Source organism: Onthophagus taurus, chromosome 7 (assembly GCF_036711975.1).
Source record: "Onthophagus taurus isolate NC chromosome 7, IU_Otau_3.0, whole genome shotgun sequence".
Classification (NCBI taxonomy): domain Eukaryota; kingdom Metazoa; phylum Arthropoda; class Insecta; order Coleoptera; family Scarabaeidae; genus Onthophagus; species Onthophagus taurus.
In genome coordinates, this window is record NC_091972.1 from 27,820,616 (window position 1) to 27,844,328 (window position 23,713).

The window sequence follows — 23,713 nt, forward strand, 5'->3', positions numbered from 1 at the left end:
GTAAACGAATCCTGGCTATTCTCAACGAATTTCTCAAATAATGCCCTCACTGCTGTCATCTTGTCAATATTTTTCCTTTCCGCACGATTATTTATGTTGTCAAAGCGTAAGCAAGACAGCACGAAAATGAACCGTTGCAAAGACATTGTTTCTCTGAATTAACTTATCCCAGCTCCATCTGTCGACCAAAGCTCCTCAAGGTTTAGCCCAGAACTTTTGAAAACTACTGCCAGATAGAGAAGTTCGAATAAAGCTCTTATTTCTGTTGCATTCGTATCCCGTACAACGTATTGATGATTTTCATCGTAGCAAACAGATTTCTGTCGTATTTTTATATTGGTGCACATCACAATATCGTCCACCATATCAGAAATTATAAACTGATTGAAACATTCAATTGGTGTTTTAGCATTCTTGGTTGTACTTTTTATGCCTGGTAGGTGTGTGATTATATTCTCTGTACGCGTGCGAACATTCTTGGGAAAATCTTGTGAAGCCCATGTTGTACCATCCTTGCCTAAATATTTTCGACAGATTTTTGGTATTTCACTTTCAGTTACTTCTTCGCATCCTCCTCACCATCAGAGTTATGATTACTGTCACATACAAAATCAGATTCGTCTTCACTTTCGGAGCCAATGGGATTTTCGGCTTCTTCAACCTCTTCCCAGAGAGCTAATAATCGTGCCTATTCTTGTTCATAATGGCCTGCCATAAAACTGAAGGCGAAAACAAATTACTTGTGAAATGTTATATCGACATTTGTATTCAGAGTCTGTATAGATTTTAGCAGAAAAATGTTAACCGTGTCGAAGCTGCAGTCAGTCATTTTCCACTTCTGTTTATGCAAATTTGTCAAATACTGTAGTGTTTTGATTGATTACATATTATATATTGGGGTTTCTTTAGCTATGAGACTCTTGTTAAACTCAGGGTTTCGGGCAAGTTCAGGTTCAAAAAAAAAATAATAAGGTTCGACAAAAAATTCTTTTAATTAAACAAACAAAATTAACACGTTTTATGGATAACGAAAATAAAATTGTTTTTCTAAATTTACTTTATCAACAATGCCTATTGACTAGAGGTAACTTTTAAATAAAATAGAAAACTGCGATAATCGACTGAAACATCGATCTGAGAGAGAACACGTTTATTCTTTCGAGAGAGAGAGAGAGAGAGAGAGCAGGATAAAAACTCGTTATATCCGTTCTTAGAAATAACAAATGGCTGACGCCTTAAATCGAAATCAAACTCGTTGGAAAAATAGTGTTAAATAAAAGAAAGTTATACAAGACAAACTGAAAAATCTTTACCCACAAGTAAATATTGATAAAATTATAAGGAAACTCTTGTGAGGTGTCTTTTGAGTTTGATTCGTTGATTTTCCTTTTGTAGGTTATGTTAAATAAGAAAAATAAATTATCATCCAACTCACTGCGAAAAAGAAAGGATTGGAATTCAATGTGGTATCAGGATAATGGATTGTTTCTTGGTTTCGGAGCACGAACTAGTTTTCTGGATTGGTTACAGGATTCCTCGTAGTTTCCGGTCTCTCTTACGGATTATACGGGATTGTCTACAGGATTCTTCTGATGGAAAATTGGACTGCTGTTCTTCGGATGATCTCGAAGACGTTTCAGGAGTTCTCGGAATAAGTTGTAGGTTGATTCTTTTTTTATATCGTTGGTTAAATTGGCTTTATAAAATTATTTTAATTTTAAAGGTTATCTCTCTCGGAGATTAAAAATTTTTTTTTTCTGACGACGTGGATTCGACGCTGGTCAGACGACGACTCTCTCGCTGCCTGTTCGCGATTTCTTTATATACCCCGGCACTCCAACTGTTTCTTCCTCGTTTCTGATTGGTTCTTAGGTTCGCGCCTTTTTCAAAATTCAAAATTCTTGCATCGAAACTAGCGTCATCTCTCGTATTTTTTCGGAACTAACCTTCAAAATTAAATTTTTTTCCGTTGATTTCTCCCTTATTCCTTTATTAATCGTAATAAAACTTCATATTCAACGTTGTCTTTTCTTGTTTTCAGACATACATTGGAGTACACGCCAAATTTCATCAATGAGCAAAGTTAGAAAAATTCAATTTTAAATCAAGGATTTCCTCCTCAAAATAACGTTAAAACATCAAAGGATGGATGAAAAATGTGCTTTAGGAGCTGGACTATATTAATTGATACTTTTGGAAGCAAACTAAACGGTTTTAGATAAGATTTCCACCAACAAAAAATCTCTCTGTCAAAATTTCTAGGTTATGTTCTCTCGGTGAACTAAACGATGGTTAATTTTATCACAATACATAAGTAAAAGAAAATAAATAAACATCACAATATATATTGATAAACACTTACCTGTGCGGTGGGGTATCGAGTAAGATATTGCCTACTACAGATGCTTTAAGCTATTAAAGGAAGGTATTGAGTTCCCTGGTGGAACATTTACACATCGAATTGAATGGCGCGCATTTTAAGACGTCTGGGGTATATGATACCCCAACACACTGTCGCCGGGTTAATAGTAGGTAATATAAGTGCGATCCATGTAAGTTGTCAAGATCCTTCCTACGATGACTCTTCCGTCTGGGGTTACGCCGCGCACTCGCACGTGCAAAAACTCCAACTTGTTTAGAACAAGGTCCTAAGGGTGGCATTTGATGCACCTTGGTTTGTCAGTAATGTGACACTGCACAATGATTCCCAGATGGCGACCATCGAGGAATTCATTCGTAACAAGGCCAGTACCGAGTTTACGCGGCTCGAAAACCACCCCAATCCCCTCCTAGCGGGATTAACGGATTACAACGTTGACCACCTTCGCCCTAAACGGCCAAGGCTGCTTCTCGTCTGACGATCCAGGAATCCGACTGTCCTTCCCAATTCCACTTTCGATATCACTAAATTAGTGAATACAAAGTAACATATGTATGTATTTTCCGTTAGTTTTAGGTCCGATGAAAAGGGCCACGTTTACCGTTCAAGATCTTTGATTTGTTTGTTAATATCCTCCCAATAAAGGTTGATAATATAAGTACGAAGGCTTTCACGGCCGGTGTTAATTAAACTAAAACTAGAACTAACACTAGACCTACTAGTCTTTTGAAAAAATGCTTGACGAAATGCCATGTTGCAACCTTCTTCAGAAACAAGTTCGAAGCGAAACACTTCGAACTTGTTCTGAAGTGTTTTTCTTAAATTTAAGTTAAGAAAACAAAATTTTCAGTGGATGATCACTCTACTACGTACATAGATATGCTAAAATAGCCCACCCAAAAATTCCAGAATGTCGAACTAATAACTTAGCAAAAATTCACCCATGCTTCTTCTCTTTACGAAGTCTGGTGATAAAGAGGAAGACCTCCCGCTAAAATTTTTCCAAAACCGGAATTAAAAAAAAGTTCATGAATGACATAATATAATAATATTCCCTAAATTATTTCCTAATAAATTTACTTTACAAAACTAAAGATTGAAGAAGAAAAAAATAACAATTAAACTTTAAAATTTGAATCAACACGAAAAATTAAACTAATTAATAAAAATAAGTAAATGTGGTAACGACGGTAATGTACAGATGGGGATTGTTTCAGATTCCGTTGCTGTAACAAAAAAATAAATAGAAAATTACCCTAAATAAAAAAAAATAAACCAACAAGATTAGTCGCTTGCAGAACGGAATAATTGTTTAAAATTTCTGCCAATTTTTCCAGAAATCTTCAACCATTCTTCTTAAAAGGTACAATTAGAAAATGACCTGGAGTTAAAACATCGTAATAGTAGACCCTACTAATCGGAAACGGCACACATTAAGAACAGCATAAAAGAAAGAGAATAAATTAAGAATAAAAATTAACCTAACATTAAACTAAAATTAGAACTAACACTAGAAACTTCACAACTTCACGGGTTTCGCCGTGCGTCTTTTAATAAAAGGTTTGACGTTTCGGATGCCATGTTGCAACCTTCTTCAGAAACTGGTTCGAAGTGACTTCACTTAGTTAGTTCTAGTTTTAGTTCTAATTTTAGTTTAATTCACACCGGCCGTGAAAGCCTTCGTACTTATATTAACCTAACATTTATTCTAAAAGATACGTTTTGGTACAAAACAACATTAAAGAAACATTTCATTTCAAAAACCTTCACTCTGATATTGCCTTGTTTTAAAATAAATAAAATATTGTTTTTAAACATATTTTGTAACATTGAACGGAAACGAAAATCTAATATCTACTATAAACTACATAAATTAAAAACAAAACAACATTCTATTACGTTTCTCTTAATCACCTTAGTTTCTATTAAATAATTTTAATTAAAATTTAATTATTTATTTATGTTATATATTTATTCTCTTATTGTTTTGTATGTTTCTAGCAACGGAATTCGAGATTCCTACTCCTTTCACTTTCCCTATTCGTTACGAGAGGTCGCGGATGATCGGCTAAAGTTTAGATTCCTTCTTGATATATTTCACTCACATCGTTTTGGTCAATTTTACGACAATTTGGGGGTTTTTAAAATTTTTGGGTCGGTTGTTGAACGCGATGTTCTTTGACTTATTGAATAAGAACCATATTCATTTTGTTATCTCTATCCATTTTATCCAACCCCAAAAACTCAAACGTCCATAAGTCCCTACAGATTGGGTACGTTCCTAAACACTCCCCCGCAATTTTGGTATTAAAGTTAAACTACAATTATTTTAAACGTATTCCCGTCTTAAAGTATTCTAATCTGTCTTAACCTTTAGTCACAACCTTTGTTAGTACATCTGGAAAATTTTCATTTGTAGTATATTCCAACTTTGATTGTCTGTTAACAATACACTTCATTTAACTTTTGTAAGATTCCCTTCAAATACACTATCGCTCGTGCTGCTCTTGCTGCAGCTATACAGTATGTCCCCGGATCGAGTTACAAAGAGGAAAAAAAAATATATTACTGCTTTTTCAAACTTATCGCAGCATAAATAATGCGTCGGATATGCTCAAACCACTAAATCGCACGAACTTTATATTCTAACTATAGAAGTTTTTTATTCCCATTTTTGTGTAAAAAATTATACTTTTCCTAAATTAAAAATTTTTCAAGTTCAATTTACAATATGTAACCATAGAAACCAATAAAATAAAATAAAAGTTACAACTTATGTTAGTGAAAAATATACGGACAAATCAAATTAAAATATGGTCAATTGCATAATAGTATATTAAAAAACAAGTTTCGTAAGACACGTTTGAAGTGCACGAATTCAAATTGAAAAACGAGTGGCGAAGCCACGAGTTTTTTAATGAATGAGTGCTTTAAGTCTTATGAAACGTGTTTTTTATGCTATTTTTTGTAATTCTCGTTTCTATCCTTTTTTTTTCTCAAAAATAAAATAAATTTTGACAAAGTAGGAAAATAGGTATGTAGCAGTTGGTAACACCGTAACACTTGAAAATAGAAATTTGAATTGACAATTAGAAACTGTCAAAACACAAAATGTATTCACCTGACAAACATGTTTCATGTACACCTCCCAAAATAAGAGAAATTGCTCAGAGTTCAATGTCCTCATCATTGTGGACCTTCTATTCGATGCTAAGAACGTATTTAAACATCCATGGACAAACATTGTCACATTGACAACTAGAAAAATTAATGACCCAATGTCACCAACATGAACTGGTTCCATAAAATGTTACTAAAATCTCATTACAGCATCGGATGCTGTAAGGAGTCTCATTACAGCACCCGTTTGAGTACTGTTATAGCTTTCATTACCGTCGCGAATTACAAAAAATATTTTACATGTAAATTTATGAGAATTTATGAAAATCACACTATGTTATTCCTCCCAATTCGGCACACATTTGAAGACGACTTCTAAATTCTTTATAAGAAGTACGAATTTCCGCCAGTGGTAGAGATTCTATCGCTTTAATTATTCTTAGTTTTAATAGTTCTGCATCATCTTGTTATGGTTCACTGTAAACAAATTGTTTCAATCGTCCCTAAAAATAAAAATCCATAATTGTAAGATCAGGACTACGTGCTGGCCATCAAATAGGACCATTTAAAAAAATTTAACCATTTGGCACAATGTGTGAATGGTAAGCTGGGCAACTGTCTTGCTGAAAGTACATTGACCGTATAAAATTTAAAGGTAATTGGATTTACATCGCTCCTATAACGACAATGCTGGGAAGAAACAATGTCATTTGTTGAAAAGCTATCTGAAAAGCAGCGTCTTCCTCATTTAGTCTCTTTGTCTGTCTCTTTATGGATAAAACAGAACCCGTTTCCAAATTTTTTTTCATCAGTTTGCGAACCCCACATGAGATATTCTTGTGTCCGGATATTTTTGCTGGAATTTTTGTATAACTACACGAAAACATGATTCACTAGTACCATAGCACAGTACTAAATAAATTCTCTCTTTCACGGTTAGCATCGCATAAAAAGACTTAATCTCACCAACATAAGTTGTAACTTTTGTAACTTTGACATTTTGTACCGCTTCATCTTTACTTTTCAATAAGAATATAATTCCAAAATGAGAATAATCATCTAAAATTATTTGAAAATATTGATACCCTTCTTTAGTAATTGGGTTTATTGATTCAGTTTTTAATCGAGAAACTTTACTGGGATGTAGTACTTGCCAAAATAACACAAGTTTTTAGCTATGAGCGATCAAAAAAAAATTTACATTTCATTTTTTATTTCGGCTAAAAGTAAACCGTAGAATTTGAAATTTTGTATGTATTTACTACTGGTTAAGACCTTATTTTCAAGCATACCTTGAGCTTCGCTAGCGCCCTCTAAGGGGATGAAATTCACTACCTCTTTGATTCTTTTATAACAACTTTTTAACGCCATTGAATGTTAACATAAAAAAATATGGGTTGAAAAGTTCATTCTTTAGTGGTTCTTTTTCGTCTCTTTAGTTTTTTCCTTAAAGATGTTTTTCCCTATGATAATTCCTATAAAAAATAATGTATTAAATAATTTAGTTATCTTGACAAAGGCCTGACTTGGAAATCACACATTAGTTGCAACAATTGTACTCATCCAGTGTCGGAAGACAATTCAATGTGGGATCTACACGTCTGTACTAAGATGGTAGCTCACGGAGCCATAGTTTGGTGCTCAGCAACGAGTGGCCTGCTTGTTAATCACGGGTGTCATGAGATCGACATCCACCATCGCGCTGGAGACTATGCTGAACGTGCTGCCCCTAGATATTTTTATCAAGGAGGTGGCCGCGGTGGCGGATAATAAGCAGGTTGTAAAAATGGGAAAAGTCTGGAGCGAACTCTGGAGTGAGGCTGTTTGTAAACAACCCTTCCTTGAAGCTCGCGCAGACTACATCACACCTACTTTCTTAAACAGACCACACTTTGGCATTGAAACGATACCCCGGAGTAACTTAAGCACGGGCAAATCGCTGACCATCTACACTGATGGATCAAAGAAGGCTGGAGACTCCGGCGCCGGAATTTTCTCGCACGATCTCCAGCTACACCTATCCACTTCGCAAGGGTCCTACTGCACGACTGCTCAGACCGAAATAACTGCTATAAATATAGCAACCAATGTGATTATCGACACCAAAACAGTTGGCAGAAACGTTGTAATCTGCACAGATAGCAAACAGGCTATGCTGGAGGTTGGTAGGCATCGAACTACATCATCGTTTGCGAAGTCCTGTCGGCAATCACTTGAAGAGGCTAACGTTTATAACAATGTTACGATAAAGTGGCGGAAAGGATATACCGGAAATAAGGGACACGATCATGCGGACAGGTTGGCGAAACGGGCGGCTAAGAAGTCACCGGTCTCCCCTGAACCGTTTGTACCTCTGACTTTCAATACAGCATCAAATATGGGATGAGACTGCAGTAGATGTTTTTGCAAAGAAAACTCTGCTCTACCCTGACCGGAAGAGATCTACTCAGTTCCTGAGAAAATCAAAAAGTGACTTGAGGCTCCTCACCCACTTCCTGTCCGGACACTGCAGCGAGGGGTAAACCGCTAGTTCAAATTTTGTACACCTACTTCCCCTTTGACAAATAATTCCTTATACTTCCTACTTATATTCCTAGTATTTTCCTGTACTTCCGTGTATTTCCTCACAATTCCTTATACTTCCCCGTAATTCCTCTTACATACTCGTACCTCGTCTCCCTTCGGACGGCATATCCACGTGTGTATTTAAGTAAAACACCCAAATAAAAGTCAATAAAAATTAACATATATTCTTTGGCAAATAAAAACATTGAGTTTTTCTATATAAAAACAGAAAATAATAATACTGACAAAACAGTATTAAAGTTTTTTATAATTTTGTTTGAAAGCTTTGTATAATTTCTTTATTTCTACATCATCATGTCTGCTAATTTGAAATATTACCGTTACCAAGTAAAGTTTGTTTAGTACAGAAAAAAAGTCTGTTATAAACAGTTGATTATTGTCAATATTGTCTCTTTTGCGTTTAGATCTTTCACTTCTTCCGTACTTTTCTAATTTCCATTTTGAAGAGCTAGTCTGGGGAGAATTATTACGAGTAACAATTTTTCGTGTAGGAACTCGTGTAAGGGTGTCAGTCGAGATTTCGGTCTTTGTTGGAGTTACACACTCGGTTACGCCGACTGATACTTCTGAGGAAACATTTTCTTTATCGGTTTCCGAGGCGGTTTCATTAAAGTAAATATTTTCAATACTCTTCAGACATTCATGATGAGATGTGTCAATACGGTCAACAGGTGTTACGGAAATATTTTCTAGTATAATAATCTTTTGTGAATTATTTTCAACTGAAGAACTTGCACGTGAAGAACACGGATTTGGGTTCAACGTAAAATAATCAGTAATTGATGTTTCCCTGCGTTTACTTTCAACAATAGTTGCCGGCGCATTAATTTGATCGTTCGTATGCGCAGTAATATGTTTACTTAAAAAATGTTTATGAATATTAGCATATATCCATCTTGGTTGACAAGTGTCTTTTTTGGACACCTTTTGGATTTTGCAACTTTGACCACAAAAGCAAGTCACAGTGCAAGAAAAATGTTTATCTAATCCTTTTTGAATTTTTAGGCTTATACCATTACATTTTGATTCAAATATTAACCATTGTTCCTGACTAACTTTTGTTTTAAGCTAGCACTTTAGAGCTTTTAATATAACGCACTTTTCTGTTTCCTGATCTGTAGCTGCAGTCTCACTTAATGGTTGTGCTGAGGGGGGTGGTAATGTCTGCTCAGAAATGTTTTCAGTTATGTCGGTTTGCGTAGACTGAGTCGATATTTTTCTCTCGTATTTGGATTTATAAAATTTGGAAATTAAAACTATTTGTTTTTTCGTGCCAGATAGCAATTTAAATTGCTGCGGATTATTTTTAAAAATCCCGTAAAACAAATTTTTTTCTTCCAAAGTTAGTAATTCATGGTAGTCATTTCTAATAAATGCTTCTATTTTTTCTAGATCATTTTCGTCAATCGTACCATGCAGCACCTCATTATCAAATCCGCTAATAGTAAGAATTTCCTTAACATTTTCATTTAATTGAAATTGTAGAAAATTTTCGGCCTCTTGAAAACAGCGATAGCGATTTGCCGTCATCCTGGCGCCTAATACAAAACAATTTACGAGCGAATTTAGTACCATTGACTCTTCACGATATGTTAATATAAATTTAAATTTTAATATGATACTCATTCAATCTTACCTTTGAATGAAAACGATGCTTTTACCAGTAACAATTCACACACCCTTTATGAAACAGAAACTGCGCACCTAATACTAGATCTAGCTTGTTTATGGAACATCGTAACTTCGATCGTTAGATATCGTGTTTAATCGTGTTCGATCGTGTTCAATATATCCCCAAATTTCCCTAAATAATTTCCCGTACTTCCCCAAACTTCCTCGATAATTCCCCGTAATTCCTTGTACTTCCCCGTAATTACTCGCATCTCCCCATAATTCCCCAGACTTCCCCGTAATTCGTCGAACTTCCCCATAATTCCTCCGCATTTCCCCTATTTTGTACACCTACTTCCCCAGCGGTTTACCCCTCGCACTGCAGGTTACGCAAGCACGTCAAGTTTACCGTTCTATTAACGTTCATTAAAAACTTGGGCTGGTTTGGACTTGGTGGGATAGAGCCATTGGAGATGAAAAATGGCAAGAGTATATAAGATAGCATTAAAGCCTTTCCAGTACTACTTATGCTTTTTCCCGTATCTTCTTAAGATGTACACAAAAATTAAAACCCAACACTTAAATTAACAATAGTATATTATTATATGTGAGTAGAAATTTTGACCACGACTATTGAAATTAATTCCATAAATTTATTTGTCCACGACTACCTTATAATATATACCTTATGAATGAGTTTTCTAAAACAAAATGGTAGTCATTTTTCACGGAGTGAATAATAGCGGTGAATAATAATCATTATTCACGGGTAGCCATCTTGACCAGACTAATAATAATTATTTAAAACGTTAAAAGTTCAAAAAACGTCAATTTAATTCAATTTTTTAGGAGTTCCTAAATGTTTGACATTAAAAAAACCTAAACAAATTCCTTTTTTTGTATGATTTAAGCATAAATGAATTAATTTTCGTAAAGAAAACGACGTTTTATAAAACTGACACTTAATTTTGACAAATTGTTGTGAAGTTGGTTACAGTTAGTAACATTGAATTTGTGTCACATTGACGTTTAACCTTTATTCAAAAATTTATTTAAAAAATAAATTTATGGAATCAATTTCAATAGTCGTGGACAAAGAATAGTATTCTACTCGCATATAATGAGCTATTATTCACGCAGGTTAATTACGCCACTCGCTACGCTCGTGACATAAACTTAACCTTCGTGAATAATAGCCCTCATTATATGCTCATATAATAATATACTAACATACTAAAATAACATAATAACATACTAAATGAAATATCAATTTTATAAAACGTTTTTTTACGAAAATTAATTAATTTATGCTTAAATCATACGAAAAAAAGAATTTGTTTAGGTTCTTTTAATGTCAAACCTTTAGAAACTCCTAAAAAATTGAATTAAATTGACGTTTTTTTGAAATTTTAATATATGATAATGATTGAATAATGATTATTCACCGCTATTATTCACTCTGTGAAAAATGACTACCATTTTGTTTTAGAAAACTCAGTTATAAGATATATATACAATGTGTCCCCGGATTGTGTACCCGTAACCCGAAAGGTATAATTGACAACAAATTTTTGAATTCAAATTCCATCTTTTGCAATTAAAGTCTGGATGTCATAAAACGAAATATAACCAAGTTTTACGTCAAATTTCCTCAAAGTACCACAGATAACGCAAGAAGTTTGTTAACCGTTGCAGGTAAAGTGGTCTTTCTGAGCAATGTACAACAAAAGTTGATTAAGATAAAATGTTTGTTATGTTAAATTATAGCGATATGCAGAATTTTATTAATTTAGCATATAAAAGAAAAATGAGTTTTTTCTTGAAAATTTTTTTCTAATATTCCGTTTTATAATAAATACAAATGACCTAAGTGAACTAACAATTATCATTTGATAGCTTAGCTTTAGCCTATTGTCAAATATTAATTGGCCATGTTTACATTACAACATAAAATATTTATAGTGCAGTGCTATGGATTGGCCTCGTATTCCAACTCGTTAACAACCACTTCTTCCTTATACTCTTTCAACTGTCTTAATGGCGTAAAAATTTCATTTTCCGTGGGAGGATGGAATTTTGTTAAAGCCGCTAATTTCGCTCCTTTCGGTAATTGGGCGTTATCGTTCCATGGACCATTTAAATCGGACTCATTTAAACTCGGTTATGCATTGAACTGTAGCTGAATTTTATCATTCGTGTTTTCAAATAATTTTTGATAAAGTTTAATCATTTGGTACAATTTATCGTGTAAGCTTGCGTTAAGCTTACGCCGCGCGCCGTTATAAGAAGGCAGTATTTCATCAAGGATTTCAACGACCGATACCGGGTTATAAGTGATTTCTTTGGAATCAACTCTTGGTTTTAATGATGTTCCAGTCATTTTAATGATAACCGCATGGGCAAAACAATATTTTAAATAATCTTGAATTAATTAATTTCAAGTAAAACACTTAGTTAATGGAAAATAAATGCGATAATTTATCATATCAATTAATATTCCTTCAACATGAACGTTGATTTTTCTCCGGGAAAGCATAAAACACCATTCTTGTTATACATTATGAGGAATAGTTTGGATCTGAGTTCTCCATGAAAGAATAGGAAATAGTCAGTATCTATGAAAACAATTAAAATTGATTTGTTAGTAAAAAAATAAAATTAAAATTACCGTTCCGTCTTAAGATTATCTCGGAACTACACAGGAAAAAATATAGAGTAAAAATCAACTCTAAAACATGGTTCAGATCGGTCCAATTTATTTAGAGTTATTTTTTTTGCACTATATAGTGTAGATGAATAGATTAAAAATTTACACTAAATAGTGAGAAGATGGTGTTTATTAAATAGTGTAAAATCGTTACTCTATAACAGTGTATTATATGTAATCTAACTAGATGTTGTCGTGACTCTAATTAGATACATTTCTAATCTAATCAGTGTAAATTATTAAAAATTCGCTCTAATTTTACTCTATTAATTGACAAAATATCACTAAATAGTGTGTATCTTCTACTTATTAGTGTTAATTTTTAATAGGAAGTGGAGTATTTTTAGGGAAGTTTTACGTTTGTAATAAAAATCAAAATTATAAAATATTTGTTTTTATTTTTACTTGTAATAACTTAAATTTAAAAAAATTAAATTCTGTTTATATACATATGTATATATTTTAAAGTTTCCACCGAGTCACCATCAAAACTGCATCTAATGAGTCTTCTATAAGTTTCCTATATGTATAGTTGCACCAAGTTGCACATACTTACCAATCTTCACAAGGAACTTGTATGTAAAATCTTCCGGAAGTTCCACTAATTTCACATCATGAATGTTTTATTTTGGCAAACATAATTAAAATAAAAATAATCGTTTTTTCTTTCTATATCGCGTAAATCAGGTCTCGAGACGCTATCGAGTTCCGACTCGTTTAGCAGATGACCGTTAAATTTTAGCTGTATCACACCACATGTTGATCACGTGGTACCGACGAGTAACCCCGAGCAAAATAGTGCGGTGCCTACGAAGTACCCGAAGGAAAAGCACACGTCTAGTGTAAAATTTAATGTTTTATATATTACATAACTTCACTAACATAAGTAAAAAAGAACTCTCCTTTAGAGAACTGTAAAAACTACTCTATTAAGTGAATAATATATGAACTCTATATTAATTTTAAATATAGTGTACATTAGAGTTATTTTTACCATGTGATATTACAATTTTTACTCTAATTCTTTTTACCAACTACTCTAAAATTTTTACACGACACGATTTTTTCCTGTGTATCAACTTCATTCAATGTATTTCGCTCATCTTTTAACATCTTTGTTAATGATAACGTTATTTTATCGGTCTAAAGAAAAAATGAACTAAACAATTAATGATGATTCGTAGAAGGAGAAAGTTGTGCTAAAGAAAGTTTATTAATCAAGAGATGCTTCACGCAGCCTTGTTTTTTAATTTAATATTTTTAATTAGGTACAACTTTTTGAGACGATCATGTTCTCCGAGGAAGTTACATATATACAGGCAGGGTGTTTCGGTGACTCGGGGAATAAATTTAGCCACATATACCAGAATGAAAATGATGACGATTCATGTAAAAAAAATTAGTAAAAGTCTTCAAATTTCAAAGCTACAGGCTATCAAAGTTAGGAAATTTTAACACATTATGACGCCAAATGCGTTAAAAGATTTTAAATCAAAACAAAAAAAAAAATAACGAAATTTTCAACAAGGACAAAACTAGTTTTATCACCCTGAGATGTACGCGAGTCCTCGACCGGCTCAGTGAAGAAGGGAGGGGTATTTATATGGCGCCACACAGTTAACCCCGCGTACAACACGAACTGTGACATGAGATGATGGAGTATGGTGATATAAACAACTAACACAACAAAACATAAACGCTCAACAAAATAGGTTTTGAGTTGCAGACAAAATTTATTAAAAAAAAAACTCCCGTAAATAACAGGTAAGTAAAAAAAATAAACTAATAACAAAACTATAAAACGGTAAACTTTTAGGTTCAAACAACAAAAGAAACTATATTGATGTTTGCGAGCTTTAAAAAAAATGAAAGTCAAAACTAAAAGGAAATTTAAATCAAAATACCAAAAAAATGAAAAATTAACCCGCGTCTGACTCCGTATGGTTGAGCTCAACGTGAAATCAAAAATTATAAAAAAAAACATCAACGCTAAAAATAGAATTAAAAAAAAACTCGCCAAACAAGGATTTACAAAAAAAATTGAAATGATATTATAAAAAAAAAATTAAAAAGGTTTAATGTTCCAATGATTAATTAATTTAAAGATTTTCTTAAGGAAAATCAAATAAAAAAAATATATATAAGATACAAATTCTTCAATGACCAAAATAATAGTATGTTGTTCTATCTGACCTTTACTCCAAGTCTTGATCACCGGCCCGATTCGAAATAAATCCTCAGCAACAAATTCTGATGACTCAGGAAAGGTAAGGTAATATTCTTTGTTTTGTTCCAAAAAAATAATTAAAATCCTTAGGATGTAATGGAAATTATACCCTTGGACAATGGTTCCAAAATACCAACAAAAAAAGTTGTTCCAATAAGAGATGCCAAAAGTTGCTCCCCTCAATAAAAACCTGGATATAGAAATTTAAAAAAATGAAACGTGGAAATATTAGATTTAAGAATTTTTGTTTGTAGGATAGTTTTTCTTTTTAAGTAGTTAGTAATTTTTTTTTAAGTAGTTAGAAAATTTTTTTTTAAAGTAGTTAGATTTTTTTTTGAAAAATAGATTTAGTAGATTGTTAGTTTAAGAATCAAAAGAAAAATATAAAAGGGTGAACGAATATGCCAAAAACTAATTAATAAAGACCTTACAAAAATGCTTACCTCTGATGTTCGAGGTTTAACCAGAGGACAGAAGAAAATGCAATGAAATACGTTGCAATCCGGAATCTCCGTACAATTTGGTAAAAGAAAAACACTTTTCCAAAACTTTATTTCGAGTGATGAATCCCACAAATATGGATTAGAAACAAAATTTTACACCAAAACCAAAAATGGCGAACCAACCAAAATTTCTTTAACACTCGAAAGCACATATTGCTCTGGTAATATAGTAAGAAAGAGAGAGATCAAGAAGAAAGTTGAACGGTCTTTTATACCCAAAAATCGAAAATATCAAAAAAAAATTACGTCTGCGCAAGATAGAACATGAATTTACGACACCCTCTCAAAAGCAAAAAGGAGAATTTTAAAGTGATAGGAGTTAAAAAGAAAAAAAAAGGAATACTCAGAATATGTTGCTGAAAGAGAATATAATAAAATGTTATAAACAAACAAAATGTAAACAAAGTAAATAAAAATAATAAATATGTTTCCGAATGTATGCAACTCATAACCCATTACACATAAACAAGTCACCCACACATAACATAAAAATTTCGGAATGTAACAACATTTTTCCAAATATCTTAAACACTATTTACAGTAAAGCGCTGAAATTTGGTACAGTATAAATCAATGTCATGTAAAATTTGTGAAGCAATTTATGAGTTGGATCCGTCCACTGGAACAATGCTATACAGACTGTTCCTAAAGTTTGTTTGCCCAGAACTTTTTTATTCTGTCATAACCCTACATTTATTTTTGCAGTTTCTAATAGTAAATTTAGTTTAGAAACGTTTATTACTCTTAGATAATATTGATAAAAATCACCATTTCTGTGTTAAATGCAAAAATGTTCTGTTCCGGTTTCAATAGTAGCACTAAAACAAAAGAAATCTAAGTTTTTGAACATTTCCTTTAGTATTTTTTATTACTTATCTTGTTATTTTATGTACTTTTTTTATTATTCTTGTTAGTGTTGTCGTTTTTTTGTTTATTTTTTGTTGATTTTTAATTTATTGTTTTTGGATTCTTTTATTAAACCAACTAAAAGAAATTAAAAATGTGATTTATCTAAATCTACACTTGGACATGTTGCATACATAATAGTTATGACAGCTGAGTTCGATTTTCACTTCTCATTGCCAATTCAGATTCAGATTTATTTATTTATTTTTTTTAGTGTTATTGAATTCGGAGCCTAACATTTTTGCATTTAATACGAAAACCGTGGTTTTTATCAATATTCTCTACGAGTGATAAAAGTTTCTAAACTAAATTTACTATTAGAAACTGCAAAAATAAATGTAGGGTTATGATAGAATAAAAAAGTTCTGAGCGAATAAACTTTAGGAACAGCTTGTATAGCATTGTTCCCGAGTACCGATCCAACTCACAAATTGCCTAATGATTTTCTGTGATATTAGTTGTTACACTGTACCAAATTTCAACGCTTTACCATAAATAATGTTTAAGATATTTAGAAAAACGTGTTAAAATTTCCTAACTTTGATAGTCTGTATCTTTGAGGACTTTTACTAATTCTTTTTTACATGAATTATCATCCTTTTCACTCTACTATATGTGGTTACATTTGTTCCCCCAGTCACCGAAACACCCCTGTATAATGTTACTGCTGTGCAATGGCCTGATAGTGAAAAACTTCTCCCAAAACAATTGTTATGTGCTGTGTGCTTAGCTTCAGTAGTAACAAATTGGAAAGGAAAAAAAGCCAGCAGATTAGAATTTTTATATAAACTTTATGCATTGCTTTTTTTTGTTTTTATTTAAGAATGTATTAGTTTTTAGTTACCAGATTTTGATTTTCATTTCTCTTTTGATTTAAATTATTGATTGATATAAAAAAATTACTTGTTTGAAAATTCTAGAGGCGAGAAAACATTATAGAAATTGCATACTGAAAATTAAAAATTTAAAAAAAAATTATATTTAATACATACCACTTGATAATAAACAAGACTGAATAAAAATCCTTTCTTCACTGCATTGGAGATGTCCAGAAATACATGTAGTACGGTTTCATCACTTGATCTACTAAAATAACAAAAACATTCATAAAATATATTTATAATTAAACGTGATGATAAAAACTTGGAATATTGCAATCTTACTCTCAAGTTGCGTTGGATGATCGCTTGAAAATATCCTTTTTACTTCCTTTTTGTTCGGATTTATGTAAAGGCTGAGGTCATCTTCTTTATCCAGGCATCCTTCTTAATCAATAAATAACCAGAATCCTTTTAAAAATAAATAATTAGATGGAGTTATAATTTAAAAGAAATAAATTATTACCTCAACATTTCTTTATCATACATTATATGTATGTACATCAGCAAAGAACTGTATCATTTCAGCAGTAGCTGCTTTCTCGTCCAATTCATATTCACTCGTCTCAATTATGGAAGTGGCCAATTCTTTTTAAATAAACGTAATAAAATCTAACGTAATTAATTACGCAGTAAGAAGCGTACTCACCTCAACACAATTTGGATCCATTATTACAATAACAATAATAAACGCGGTTTAAAGAAATTGAATTCCTCTCCGGTGTTTGGAGTTGTAAATACTCTTTGAGGTTCTAAATGAAGATTAAAAAAAATTGTTTGAAAAATTGAATTATGTAGAACAACCTGTACAAAGAAAACTGTCATCCATTTGCGACAACACAAATCAAAGCAATGATACCAACCGTAAATAAATAAAATTACCAACCTCAACAGAATTTATAAAAAGATTTAAACCCTTTTAAACGTTTTAACGCGTTTTAACTCACCATTTTTTCTTCAAATGGTGACCTTCTCATTTTCGTTTAAACTGAAAATACACGAAATCTCCGAAGGATTTCAAACTTGTCTGTTGTGTGAGTGTTTCGCCATCGGACATTATTTTACTTTATTTTTCTTTGTTATCGTCCTAGAACCTTGTATTCTATTATCTTCTTTTCTTAAAAGAAAAACACTTACTTTTTTACTTTACTTATTCAATATTATTATCATCATTAGTTTTGATTTTTTTGTAAGTACATCGGTTGCTCGACCACACCATTGCCACCAAATTCATTTCAATTTACATCCATTTATATTTTTTGTGCTCTACATCAACTATTATTATTAACTTTTGTTTTTCAAATGGCTGAGTATATTTTTCTTCACGTCATTGGATACAGATTGTTTTTCTGAATCCATTGATGTACAATACATCCATTTTGAATATAATTTTAACAGAGAACGTTAACCTGTATATACAGGTTGTCACACAAGAACGCCGCAAGCTTAACTCTGTCATTTACCTTCCGATTTTTATGAGCGAGTTATCAAATGAAATGGTTTGATGAATATTATGATTCATGCTACAAATAAACTTTTTCCAACGCCAGCTTCAATTTCAAGCGTTATCAAGTTTTGATTTTCAAATTGCTCGGTATGTTTTTCTTCACGTTATTGATAGAGATTTTTTTTCTGAACCCATTGCTGTACAATACATTAACATTAATTGTAATTTTAGCAGAGAAAAACAATTAAAACATTTTCCGAACATTATCTTAGTCACTTCTGCAATACTGTAGTGTGCCATAGAAAAAATAGTATTCATCACACCTTTTCATTTGATGCCACCCTCATGAAAATCGGAATGTAAATGACAAAGTTACAGCTTGCGGCATCCTTGTGTGACAACCTGCATATACAGGTGTCTTTTCTCTGTTAATATTACATTTAAAATGGATGTATTGTACATCAATGGATTCAGAAAAGCGAACTCTATCCAATGACGCGAAGAAAAATATACGCAGCCATTTGAAAAACAAAAGTTAATAATCGCTTGAAATTAAAGATGGCGTTGGAAAAAATTTATTTGTAGCATGCATCATAGTATTTCTCAAACCATTTCATTTGATACCTCGCTCATGAAAATCGGAATGTAAATGACACAGTTACAGCTTGGGGCGTTTTTTATCTGACACCTGTATATTATATACAGGTGTCCCGTTAAGCGTACGGAGCGGCTGTATCTCTAGAACGGTAAGGCCAAGAGGTTTGGGAAAAAAATCCTTATAAGCAAAGTGACCAAGAGAAATAGCTGGAAATTATTTTGAAATTCGTAATTCGACCGCTAGGGGGCGTAACTGCCATTGAGAAACATAAAATTCCCGCTATCTCAGAAACTTAGACGATGAGCTATAACTTTGACAACATCATTTAATAGCTTGGATAATACCGCATCGCTTTTGTTTTGCGATATTTCTCATATCTGTCATAATAAGGGAGGGGGAGGCCAATGCGTTTTCATATGTTTACATTTTAATATCTCCTAGACCATTCAACCGATTTGAATGTTTTCGGTGTTGTTTGAAAGAGCATTTTATACTCTTTTTAAAGATATTTTCAGTAAGACCGTCTGCTTTAAAACAAATGAGCTAGAGGACGTTATCTGCAGCGATTACATATTTTTGTGATTTTTGAAGAAAAGTTAAATGGAACGATACTATTTACTTCACAGACCCTTAGTCACCTTCAAATTTGCTAAATTTTAGTGAAAACCGCATCTCGATATCGCCACCCGTTCTCGAGTTATAGAAGAAAATGTTAAAAACTCGAGTGCCATCAATCTGATCCAGTTACCTCATCGAGAAAAACAAATCACATTACCATGGTAACTGTAAACATGTCATTTACTAACGCCGAAGCGTATGATAGAGCGTATGATGATTTATTTTCAATGTTTCGGATACGATGCAACTGCATGGCAAAAATGTGCAATGCAATTACGACAAAGAAAGACATTTTTCTCTAGAAGTGTTTTTAAGATTGACTTAGCGATTACGGAAAACTGGCAAAGTGTAGCCCATTCAGACATCTCTATGAATTCGTAAATCATATTGGTGCGCAATGTGATCCCACATAATCTGGGAACTCCGTAAACAATTGTCCACAAGAGTTCTCAAGAGAATAATATCTCCACCACGTTGTTTTACATCAGGCCTTAACAGATACCGATTATGATAATAGACTGAACTATTACCATCGACTTTTAAATATGATTTGGGCAAATCCAAACCTTTTATCACAAATGCTATGGATGCATGAAGCATATGTCCACAAGCTGATGTAAACTTGCATAATATGCATTCTTGGTTCGAGCAAAACCCACATTGCTTTCACCCCTTTATCTATTGGGTAGACTAAACGACCTGACTTTTCAAGAAAAACCAATGACCAGGGAAAATATGACAAAACACTAAATACCAGTAAAAACGTGTCCAGGGAAAAGACTTAGCAGCGCTTTTTTTTCGTCGAAACTAGATTAAATAAATGCATCGAGGTTTATGTAAGACATTTCGAACATTAGTGAGTTATTTTTGCCAAAAATTTAAGTTGTTCTAAGTGTTTCGGTTTATTTTGTTTTATTATCATTGTTGATGTTTCATTGATCCGTTGGCTTTTCAACTCGCCTCAAAAATAGTTTTGAAGCAGTTCTAAGCTTGGATAAAGTATGAAGGAATTTTTAACATTTTCTTTTATAATTCGAGAATGGATGGAGATATCGAGATGCGGATTTCACTAATATTTAGCAAATTTTATGGTGATTAACGGTCTGTGAAGTAAATAGTACCGTTCCATTTAACTTTTTTTCAAAAATCACAAATATGTAACCGCTGCAGATAACGCCCTCTAGCTTATTTGTTTTAAACCAAGCGGTCTTACTGAAAATATCTTTTAAAAGAGCATGAAATGCTCTTTCAAACAAGACCAAAAATATTCAAATCGGTTGAATGGTCCAGGAGATATTAAAATGTAAACATTTGAAAACGCATTGGCCTCCCTCTCCCTTATTATGACAGATATGAAAAATATTGCAAAACAAAAGCGATGCGGTATTATCCAAGCTACTAAATGATGTTGTCAACGTTATAGCTCATCGTCTAAATTTCTGAGACAGCGGGAATTTTATGTTTCTCTATGGCAGTTACGCCCCCTAGCGGTCGAATTACGAACTTCAAAATAATTTCCAGCTATTTCTCTTGCCCACTTTGCTTATAAGGATTTTTTTCCCAAACCTCTAGGCCTTACCGTTATTGAGATACAGCCGCTCCGTACGCTTAACGGGACATCCTGTACAGTATGTCCCCGGATCGAGTTACAAAGAGGAAAAAAAATGTTATTACTGCTTTTTCAAACTTATCTCAGCATAAATAATGCGTCGGATATGTTCAAACCACTAAATCGCACGAAATTTATATTCTAACTATAGAAGTTAACTAATTATTCCCATTTTTATGTAAAAATTAGAATTTTCCTAAATTAAAAATTTTTTAAGTTCAATTTACGATATGTAACCATAGAAACCATAAAAGTTACAACTTATGTTATTGAAAAAACAGACAAATCAAATTAAAATATGGCTAATTTATATAATAACACACTATGTAAGTAATAAATATTATTTATTTGTAAGTGAACAAATCAACTATTCATTCAAACAAATCACCTCCTAATGCGGCACACATTTGAAGACGAGTGCTAAATTCTTTATAAGAATTGCGAATTTCCGCCAGTGGTAGAGATTCTATCGCATTAATTATTCTTAGCTTTAATAGTTCTGCATCGTCTTGTAATGGTTCACTGTAAACAAATTGTTTCAATCGTCCCCAAAAATAAAAATCCATAATTGTAAGATCAGGACTACGTGCTGGCCATCAAATAGGACCATTTCATCCGATCCATTTTTGACGAAATTGTAAATTTAACCATTTGGCACAATGTGTGAATGGTAAGCTGGGCACTGTCTTGCTGAAAGTACATTGACTGTATGAAATGTAAGGGTAATTTGATTTACATCACTCCAATAACGACAATGCTGGGAAGAAACAATGTCATTTATTGAAAAGGTGCTTTCACCCGAAAATATCATAAATTTATGAAAATTTCGGTTATTTAATATTTCATTACCAATCTCAAGACAGAAATCCAAACGTTTAGCATCATCGCCGGCATCGAAAGTCTGTCTAAATCGTAGTCTAAATGGTACAATTTTGTAAATTCTGGAGAGGTGCGATTTACTAATTTCAGTTTGTAACGCTCTTCTTCGGAGTGATAATTTTGGAGTTTCTTGAACGGAATTTAATGCTATTAGAGAAGCAGCGTCTTCCTCATTTAGTCCCTTTGTCTGCTTCTTTATGGATAATACAGAACCCGTTTCCAAAAATATTTTCATAAGTTTGCGAGCCCCAACATGAAATATTTTTGTGACCGGGTATTGATTCACTAGTACCATAGCACAGTACTAAATAAATTCTCTCTTTCATGGTTAGCATCGCATGAAAAGACTTAATCTCACTGACATAAGTTGTAACTTTTATGGCTTTTATGGTTACATATCATAAATTGAACTTGAAAATTTTTCAATTTAGAAAAAAGTCCAATTTTTACATAAAAGTGGGAATAATTAGTTAACTTCTATAGTGAGAGTATAAAATTCGTGCGATTTAGTAGTTTGAACATATCCGACGCATTATTTATGCTGAGATAAGTATGAAAAATCAGTAATAAAAATTTGTTTCCTCTTTGTAACTCGATCCGGGGACATACTGTATACATATTATGTATTTTTTTCTGTATTTACGCGTTTTTTTTTCGTCACACCAACTGCTGCAGTTGACAATATTATTATTGAATAAAATTATTCAAGCAAAATAAACCTTTTACACAAACTATTTACGCTATAAAAACATAAAATCATTTCCAACACACATTTCTCCATAACCCCATTCCTGTAAATTTTAACCTTCTATTTTAGGGTTTTATGACATAACAATTTTACATGTACAAAGAACTTTATACCTCAAATACCCTTTTTCAAATCCATTACATTTGTGTGTTAAATGGGATTCTTATTTTCGGTCAGAGGAAGTATTAAATAGAGAAGTTGTGAAAAATGACAACAGAGATTACAGAGATTAAGTCAGTCAAGTCGTAGAACCCTAAAACAGATGTAAAAAATTTACAGTTGAGATTTCCATACTAACAGAAATCTTTCCTGAACCGTTGAGAGGCTAAAGCACGCCAGCCAATTGATTAAATTTTAACCAGTGACGTATCCAAAGAACATGCAAGGTTCATTTCAAGCTTAAACGCAAATGCGCCCACCTCCACTTTAGTTTTAAATAATCGTATAAAGCTAATAATTTTAGTAATACTGCTTTCTCCAACTCTGAATTAAAGATCCTAAACATGAGTCATAAATTAGCATCACCAAACAAGGTAAAGTCCGTTGACTTTGCAATTCATATGGAAGCACAACTTTCCAAAAATCCCAATATTAAACATATCTTTGATTCTAACCACGAAGCCATTTTGAATCTAAATCTGACACAAACTATACCTGTATGTCCACAGATCACAAAAAACATAAAATCCATAAGAGAAAAGGTCAAAAACGATGACCTCATAATAACGTTTGGTGACAAAAATTCAGGTCTTGTTATCTTGGACAAGTCTACCTACGTGGACAAATCCACGTAGACGATATACTTATCGATTATGAGGGTAACGCTGCTAAACTTAGGGCATTGTACAACATCTTCAACAACATCAACAACTTAGAATTCACTATGGAAAAGGAAC

General features: G+C 32.7%; 2 long non-coding RNA genes across 3 annotated transcripts in view; one reads left to right on the plus strand and one right to left on the minus strand.

Moving 5' to 3' along the window:
- The first annotated feature begins 1,064 nt into the window (after positions 1-1,064).
- LOC139430540 (uncharacterized) overlaps positions 1,065-23,713 on the plus strand; it is a 65,050-nt gene continuing 42,401 nt past the window's right edge. The window contains exons 1-3 of one of the 2 annotated variants that reach the window (XR_011640949.1): positions 1,065-1,319; positions 1,396-1,658; positions 2,042-2,291. This is a non-coding gene — a long non-coding RNA (uncharacterized lncRNA). The remainder of the gene's footprint in view (positions 1,320-1,395; positions 1,659-2,041; positions 2,292-23,713) is intronic. The other variant, XR_011640950.1, reaches the window with a different exon arrangement.
- LOC139430541 (uncharacterized) lies at positions 14,335-17,874 on the minus strand. Its single transcript, XR_011640951.1, has 5 exons — positions 17,568-17,874; positions 17,385-17,506; positions 17,204-17,329; positions 17,033-17,126; positions 14,335-14,821 (listed from the first exon to the last, which is right to left on the minus strand). It is a non-coding gene; the product is annotated as an uncharacterized lncRNA (long non-coding RNA).